The following is a 9333-nucleotide window of genomic DNA, read 5'->3' as shown; positions in this document are numbered from 1 at the left end:
AGTGACAGCTTGGTAAATTTGTTTGTGTCAACACTTAGCCAATTCTATTTCTGGCATCCTTTGAATATCTTTAGTCATGGCGGCTTATCATGCCGGCTCACTTTTCCCTTATATGTCATTAGCCCTTATTTTAAGACGCCATTACTTATTTGTACCATCATCATTTAACGTCTAATTTCATCATTGAATTGAACCGGCACATCACTTTCTTTTTAGTCTGTCCTTTCATCATGCCGTCCAAAGCGCCAACAGTCTGCAACTGGGTCCCTTCCACAGTTACTGAGGATACCTTGAAGGAATTTTTCACCATAGGATTTTTGCCAGAGAAAAACGTTATGTCTTATCGTGCTCCTGACCCGGACGAAGAACGGCCTCTGCCCAAAGACGGTGAAGTTATCATTTTCACTGATCACATGAACCGGGGCTTCTCACCACCCGGCTCAAAGTTCTTCTGAGACGTTCTGCATTTTTTCAAGCTTCGCCCACAAGATATTGGACCCAAGTCTATATCCAATATCTGCAATTTTCAAGTTCTTTGTGAGGTATATCTTCAAGAAGAACCGACCGTGGAACTTTTCAGAGAATACTTTTATCTGAACCGCCAGAACGAATGCACCAACGGCCTTAGTTTGGATCTTGGTGGAATCTCAATTCAGCGCCGACAGGGCGCCGTCTTTCCTTTAATAGTCTTACCGAGCCATCCCAAAGATTGGAATCAGACCTGGTTCTACTGCCAAGATACGCCACCAGCCAATGAAAAACCACTACCGGGTTATCGCGCGGAGCGTCTGGATTCCAAGTTTGTGCTCCCTGATAAGCTTACCGCTGCTGAACGCAAGAAGATTATTCGATCTATTAAAAAGATTCAAGCTTTATTAGGGAATGGCTTAACTAGAGTTGACCTGATCCGTTGCTGAGTCGCATGGTGGGTCATCCCTCTAAGCCGCCGATCCAAGTTAATGTATGAGTATGGCGGAGGCCCAAATGACTCTCTGCGTTATAGCCCTGTTCAATTGACCGAAGAAGACGTTGTTGCAATGTCAACCATCCTTGTGAACGGCAAATACGAGGACTGCAGTAAGATTGGGTTAAACCCCTTTTGCAAACTTAACCCAGCACCAGAGGTGAAAAACCCTGACCTCTTTCTCTTTTTGTGCTTTCCTCAGTAGTTTAAATACTTGCATGACCTTTTAACCTTTTTATTTGTTTACAGGCCAAATCTGACTTCTGGAAGGCCAAGTATGATCATGAAGCTGCCAAGAAGGCTAGAGCCGCTGCCATAGCCACCAGGAGAACGACCCGGAAGCCCAAGAAGAAGAATATTGCATCTGACTTATTCCACCTGGATGATGCTTCTGAGTCGGAGGTAGCCATTGATTCCCTTGGCCAGTTTTTTAACTACCTTATTGACACTGACTATTGCCAGGACGACACGGGGGCCAGCCAGGCCGTGGAAGAAGAGGTAACTATTTCCTCCAACTCAGCCCCATTGCCAAGACAGAAACTTCGACTGGTAACCCGGAAAGTAAGGTTTTCACACCCTTTGGCTTATCTGGACCCTCATTTTCTTTTGAAAAAGTAGCAACATGAGAGCCGCCGTCAGGCCCGGACTAATGACGATGATGAGCCGCCTTCTGATTTACAACAAACTCATCGAAAACGCCAGAATGAGGTTTCTTTCATCTTTGTCTTTTGCTTCCATTAATGGATCTATTCCCTTGCATCACTAACTTTATTTTACCTTTGCAGGAGGTTTCTCGCTCTTCTCGCGACTCGTCGCAAACTCAATTTCCGGCTTTCAAGACTGCCCTTGGGTAAGGACAATCATCTTTCTTCTGCATCTTTTAAAAACTGCATTATTATACTAATTGTCTCATAAAATCATTCTCAGCGGTCAAGCGAAGTCCAAGAAAGGTAAGGTGATTAAACCGGCAGAAGACCCAAAAAATCCTGCACCCGAACCGGCAACATCAACTCCTCCCGCTCAATCTGAAGCGCCAGAAGATCCGGCTGTCCATGCTCAATTGGACCCTCCTGAGCCGTCAGCCGATGAAACCATTGTCGACCCATCCACTGTCAGACCATCCGGTTCAGCTAACCCGCCGGAGTCTTCTGACCATGACGTTCTGATCACTGGCAGCAGATTTGTTGCGCCAGGTAATCTGACTGTGCTGGCCAAGCATTCTGCCAAACAGGAGGCCTGGGAAAGTCAGAAAGTATGATTTGATATCTCTCACTACGCTCACCTGAATGTTAGTGATGTGCTATCCGGCTATCTCAGTCATGTGCATTCCAACCGTGACTCGGAAATTGAGATGGTCAAACAATTGCAACTGAAATATGAGGTATGTACTCTGGTTTATATATACTCTGCCGACCCCCAAATCTTCAGATTATGATGAACCTGAATGATCTGTAGACTTATGATATAGGTTGATACCTTGTCTTTAGATTTTTCCTAAGTCCAACAGATTAGTATAAACTTTCACCTGTAGTCCCCAAGGGCCGGCTCAATTTATCATAAATGAGCTGGTGCTTAACTTCATAACTCTCTTAAATCAGTCCAAATAAGTAGTGTGATCCGGCTCAATCTTGAAAACTTTCTGAATGTCATGCATTAGCCCCCAAGTGCCAAGCGTTGTTACTATGTAAAACACTTGGGACTTGAAGCATAGAAGAGTGATTTTGCATAAAAATTGCTTTGGCAGACATTAGCCCCCAAGTGCCAAGTGGTATTGCGTTTGCAAAGCACTTGGGACTTCAATCATTATAACCTTTAGTTAAATCTTGACACACCTGTGCCTGCTTATAGACCGCCCTAACTGAATTGGGCTCTCAATTGACGAATGCAAAGACTCGGCTGGCGGATCAAGAGGCAGAGATAAAGACTGCTAACTCCAAACATCAATTGAGTCTCTCTGAAACTAAAAAATTGAAGACCAATTTGACTGAAAAGAAGAAATCCTGGGCTGATGAGAAGACCTTGCTGATACAACGTGCCGAGACAACAGAGGCGGCTCTTGAACAGGTTACCACAGAGCTCACCGGCTTAAAAAACCGTGTGTCTCAAATGGTCTCCGCCATCTTCGGTAAGTCATTTGTATTAATCACTTATACTTTATGTTGACCAGGAATATAAGCTGCCTGCTGAGCCTTTGTTAAAAAACACTCGCAGGTCCACGAAGTAAAAATCTGAGCCAAGACAGTGTGACAAAACTGAAGGCGGTTTATACCTTGGTGGAGCAATTGTATACTGGCGCTTAACGAGCACTTGCTACTATCTCCCCTACCAACCAAGGACCCAACCGTTTGAGTGATGTCTTGAAGAAGTTAACGATCTTACCCGCCAGGTTTCAAGAGGTCAAACGATCCTGTGCCAGAGCCGGAGCCCTGACTGCCCTGAGCCGCTCCAAAGCTTGGGTGCCGGATTTAGACCCGGTGGACGTGGCTAAGGGGTACCCTACTGTGAAGGAAGACGGGACTCCATTTGAGCAAGATGACTTTATTGTCTGTGTGAGGGGAGTTCGTCCTCAAGCTACCATTCTTAGAGAGGAGACCAACATCGACAAATATCAGCTGGGTTTTGATATGGAGAATAAGAAGATGGCGACTCCCTCTTATAAGGTGACATATCTTATCCCGCCAGTTCGCCAACACACTTTTGCCCCGGAAGTTGACCCAGTCGGCCTGATTGACGATGAAGCGGAGTTCCTTGCTCTGAACGGCTTTGACTGGTCCAATCCCAGCTTCCAACCAGTAGAGGAAGGTGAACCGGCAAGGGGAGAGACATAACCATCTTTTGGGCTTTCAAAGTCTTGTAATAGATTAGTTTGAAAACTGCATGTTTTGCCTATGCCATCATGCATAAAATGTTGCATATGACTCTTTGTCAATGATGTCAATATATATGCAGCACATCCGTGATTACATCTGCAATGTTTTAACTCTGTTCCTGTAAAAAAATTAAAAAGTTGTCCTGGCGGTTTAGCACCGGACGGGTCAAAACACCCGGTATATGACTTATGAAATTATCATAGTGGAAAAGACAGAACCAGATGTAAGATAAACAAGGCTAAAAAACCTTTGATTAACGAAAAAACACAGAGAAACCTGCTCATGAATGACACTGTCATACCTGTGTTCTTTGAATCTGGACTGCCGGTTTACATGACCCGGATGATGAGGTTGATAACCCAATCTTTTGTAGAAGTCAATACTTCCGTATGTTTGACAACTGTTATGCCTTGGCAACTCATTGCCAAATAACCGAGCCAGTTTAATTTGAAACCATACTGACAGTTAAATTTGATATGATAAAAAAAATAAGACAAAACACTAGGCTGCAGACAATGTAAATCAAAATATTTAAATAAAAACTGGAGGCTTCTGATTCGAATATGATCAGTAAACCGGACCAAAGGGGTTAAGCTAAGATTTGAATACGATCATATAGCCCCCAGTGGCTTTGGCGTTGCGCCGATCAAGAGGGTACCGACAGCTATGTTCTCTTTGGTTCGAATATGACCTATGTTTGAACAGGATGCCCCCAAATGACATTGAGAGGTTTTTAACGACCCCGATTCGAATACGATCCAAGTCGGACCCAAAAGGGGTTAAGCTATGATTCAGATACGATCAACCCCCTAGTGAGTTTGGCTTTGAGCCAATCAAGAGGGTTGCGACATCTATGTTCTCTTTGGTTCGAATATGACCTATGTTTGAACAGGAAGCCCCCTAGTGACCATGAAGTTTATGGCTAGATTCGAACACGATCCTGAGCCGGACCAAAAGGGTTAAGCTAGATTCGGATACGATTAGCCCCTTAATAGTCATTTAAATAATGAAAATAGTAAAGATATATGATCATTGAAGAGTAAAAGGACAGAGGTCCTGCTTTATTACTTATCATAATATATACAACGTCAAAGTATGTACATGACGAGAGCCGGTGGCTCAGGTGTAGTATGGCCGAAGCTGGGCAATATTCCACGGTCGGCGGGTCTCCTCCTCCGACTTACGTGAGTCTTTGTGCTCTCGAACGTTAATAAGGTAATATGACCCGTTGTTTAAGTTCTTACTGACCGCAAAGGGCCCTTCCCAAGGTGGGGATAGCTTGTGTGCGTCGGACTGATCCTGGATGAGCCGGAGCACCAAGTCGCCTTCTTGAAAGGATCTAGTTTTAACCCGGCGGCTGTGATAACGGCGCATGTCTTGTTGGTAAATTGCTGATCGGGCTACTGCCAAATCTCGCTCCTCATCTAACAAGTCAAGTGCATCATGTCGGGCTTGTTCATTATTAGCTTCAACGTAAGCCGCCATGCGGGGCGAGTCATGACGGATGTCACTAGGCAGGACTGCTTCTGCTCCATAAACCATGAAGAAAGGTGTATAACCTGTAGACCTGTTAGGAGTCGTATTGATACTCCATAGCACCGAAGGTAACTCCTCTACCCAACAACCTGGTGTTTGTTGTAAAGGAACCATAAGCCGGGGCTTGAGACCTTATAAAATTTCCTGATTTGCTCTCTCAGCTTGACCATTAGATTAGGGGTGAGCTACTGAAGAAACATCAAGCCGGATATGCTCACGTTGACAAAACTCCTCCATAGCTGTCGGGGGTTGGGTGCGACATATGCCAATGGATGGCTTATCATGGTGGGGGCGAGTAGAACATCGCCGGTGCCTAGAAACGGGATGAGGCGTAGACACGAACGCCGACGTACTTTACCCAGGTTCGGGGCTCTCCTAGGAGATAACACCCCTAGTCCTGCTCTGCGGGGTTTCTGCATGATCACTAAGGCAAAGTGAATACAAGGGCGCTCCTCGAGCTGAATGTTGAAGGTAGGAGAAGGCAGGGTCAGCTCTCCCCCCCCTCTGTGATCTGGTCTAGTTCTAATGGATCGGAACCCTTTGCATGGGTGCCCTAGGGAGTTTATATAGGCCTACCCCCTAGGGGTACAATGGTAAACTGCCTGGGCGTAGGGCCCAACCGTCGGTCTCTTCGCCTGCCGGCCCTTCTGCTGACTTCTGGGGCCCGCCGACTGGTCTGGTACGGAGCCGACAGGCCGTACCCGCCTCTTGCGGGTCTGGCCGACTGCTAATTACTGTAGCCGTGCCTCTAATGACGCATGCTTGGTCATGGGGTCGTGGCTACAGCCCTGTCGTCTGGCGGGTGATCACAATAGCCACTCCCTGTCTCATTTGGTTAATGGCGTGGGGAACCCGTGGGAGGGGCAGGCCGACTCCCGGGGGCCGACTCCCTACGGGTCCGACTGGTGGCACCCTTGCCGTCTTCCGGACTCTCGCTGACTAGTAGGGCCCGTTGTCCGTGGACCGTACCGTCAGGCCGTCGTGGCATAGGACTCCGCCCATCGTTGCTGATGTCAGGGATGGCATGGCAACAGTGCCGCGCCAGACGGAGATCTCCGCTGGTACAGTGCACTGTGGCCTAACCATCTCCTGGAAAAGGGGAGGGAGTGGGCTTTACTGTTGCCACTCCTTGTCCCATTCCCCCTGATGAGGGCATGGGCTTTGTTGATGTCGTGGGTCGACTCCCCGCGGCCGGCTTCTCTGGAAGCCGTCAGGCGGAGTCAGCCGGTCTTGACCTCGTCTCTAGGACTTGGATGTACGCGGGCAGCCGGCTGTTCCTTTAGCCGTCCTCCAGAAGGCGGCTCTTCACCTGTCGTCTTGAGGGCCGCAGTCAGTCCCGATTTCTTGAAAGGCTTTGGGCCTCGGGTTAGCCTACCCATGGCCTATTACTCCGACAGTAGTCCCCGAAGCTGATGAGGCACCACGGACAGCCAGCCGAGGGGCCTCAGCAGTTTCTTTCTCCAAGTATTTGAGGTGGAAGCCTCGTTCAATTCTTCCCGGGTCCGACTGGTAGGAGTCGGATTCGCCCGATTTGACTTGTCCGAAACTTTCGATTGCCCCGGCGGGAACTCGGTGGCATACCAGCTAAGCTTCCTAGCCGCCACCCATTCCGGGCCCGCCACATGGCAACCAGCGGCCGAGCGAGCCTTCCTACCCATTCACGCGACGGGACATGCCTGCAGGCGGAGCCCGCCACTACCGCGCCTTGGCACGCGAGCGGATCCGCTTCGGCCGAGGGGGACGGTTGAGGTTCCCACGGAGTTACTGCGTGCAGTAACTTTGCGCGATAAACGTGGGGGGCATGGGGTAGTGGGCGCAGTAGATCCCACGACCGCCCCCTCGGCTTCGCAGGCCATGAGGCTATAAGTAGGGGGAGGAGGGGGAGCGGCGGAGCACGCGCGTCCCTCCTCCTCATTGCTTCTTCTTCTTCTTCTTCTTCTTCTTCTTCTTCTTCTTCTTCTTCTTCTTCTTCTTCCTCTTCCTCTCCACCGCACCTCAATCTACGTCGAGCACTGCGGCGGTCCGCTCACAATGAGTTCTTCCTCCGCCGTCACGCCCCCTACGGCACACTCCGGCACCTGGGACGGTTCGGAGGTACACGATGATCACGTCGATTTCCTCTGCAAGACGCGTCGGTTGCCCGGCGAGGACCTCGTGCGGGTTCGCCTCGCGCGGATTTGGGAAATTTCACCGGCGCCGCAGGAGGGCGAGCGGGTCGTCTTCCGCTCGCACTGCCTACGCAGCCTGGGCCTACCGGCAAGCGGCTTCTTCCGCTCTTTCCTTGAGTTCTACGGACTCCAGCCGCACCACCTCACCACCAACACAGTGGTGCTACTGTCCGCCTTCGTCACCTTGTGCGAGGGCTTCCTCGGCGTTCTCCCCACTATTGAGCTCTGGGGGGAGTTCTTCTACTCCAATCTCGACACCCAAGCCACGGGCGTGCCGGCTTAGTGCGGCGCGTTCATCGCCGTGCGGAGGTCGGGGGCCGACAACCCGTTTCCCTCCATCAAGCTGATCAAGTCGGTGAAGATGTGGCAGTGGTCGTACTTCTACGTGAAGAACGTCTCCGCGGAGGGTGATTGAGTCAATCTGCCGACCTACGTAGCCGACCCGTCGGCGGGGAGGCAACCCAACTGGTCGCATCGGGCCAGGACGTTGACGCCCGCAGGAGCCGGCGCCATTGCGCGACTCTGAGTGCTAACGCAGTCGGAGGGCCTGACCGGGCCGGATTTGCTTGCCGCCTTCATGGTGCGCCGAGTGCTCCCACTCCAAAGTCGCCCCCACATGATCTGCCAGATGAGCGGGCAGCGGGACCCGAGTCGGATGTGCACCAAGGAGATGCCTCACAAGGAGGTAGCCTATATGGTGAATTATTTGGCGAGCTGCGACCTCAAAGAAGAGTGGCAGTTTGGCAAGGAGCCGTATTCATGTGCCGCCTCTCCGCCTCTGGTGAGTCGTTTTCCTTTTCTCCTTTCTTCAATTCTCCTGACTTCTTTGCTGCCGAGTCCGTCTTGTCCGATCTGACCAGTCGGCTTTGGCCAGAACCCCCTCCTCCACCTGGCAGCCGGCACCGTGCGACCGGACCGCGAATTCCTCCCCGACCGAGCGGAGAGCGACGTCGATGACCCCGACTTGGGGGTGGCGGCCCTGGAGGACAACGCCGAGGGAGGAGGCAGCGCAGCGGGCGGCCCGAGACTTGGGGCCAGTCTCGAAGACTGGCCTGATGTTGATGAGGAGGTCGCCCCGCGCCACCAGGTAGGAGTCGGCCAGCCGGGCGCGAACTCGTCCGCCGTGCCGGATGCTCAAGGAGGCGCCAAGAAGCGTAGGGCCGGGACGAGCCTTTTCGGCAGCCGGCCGAAGAAGCCCAAGGGCTCAGCCGCGGCGACCAAGCAGGACGAAGCGGCCGCAAAGGCTAACCGCTTCCGCAAGGTGGTGAAGACGCCGTAGCTGATTTCAGCGTAAGTGCTACCTCCCTTTGTACCTTCACATTTCTTTGTTGACTCTGTCTGAAATCCCTTTGCTTTATTTTCTTGACTTTTAGGGCCCCGCTCTCTATTGAGAAGTCGGCCGCCGGCTCCGTCGTAAAGTCGGTGGGGACCTCCTCCACCACCCGGCGGATTGATCCGGCCACCGACCTCCGGGAGGCGACAAAGCGGAACGCGCAGGAGGCGCGCGAGGAGCGGGAAGCCGCCCGCCTGAAGAAGGCGGAAGCCGACAAGGCGGAGGCTACCGCCCTGAAGAAGCTGGCGGAAGCCGAGGCGGCCGACACGAAGAAGAAGCGCGCTGAAGAAGTTTGTCGTCCCCTTGAACTCTATGCCGCCACCACCGGAGTTCACGGTGCAGACTGGGGAAATCGGCAACGAGAACCCGGTCATGGAGAGGGACGCCAATGACACTGCCACGCCGGACGTAATTGTGTCGCCACCGCCGGCCTTCGGAAGCGCGCCAGGTGGGCAGCCGATG

This window comes from Triticum dicoccoides, chromosome 1A, assembly GCF_002162155.2.
Source record: "Triticum dicoccoides isolate Atlit2015 ecotype Zavitan chromosome 1A, WEW_v2.0, whole genome shotgun sequence".
Lineage (NCBI taxonomy): Eukaryota > Viridiplantae > Streptophyta > Magnoliopsida > Poales > Poaceae > Triticum > Triticum dicoccoides.
Note: the sequence above shows the minus strand (reverse complement) of the source record.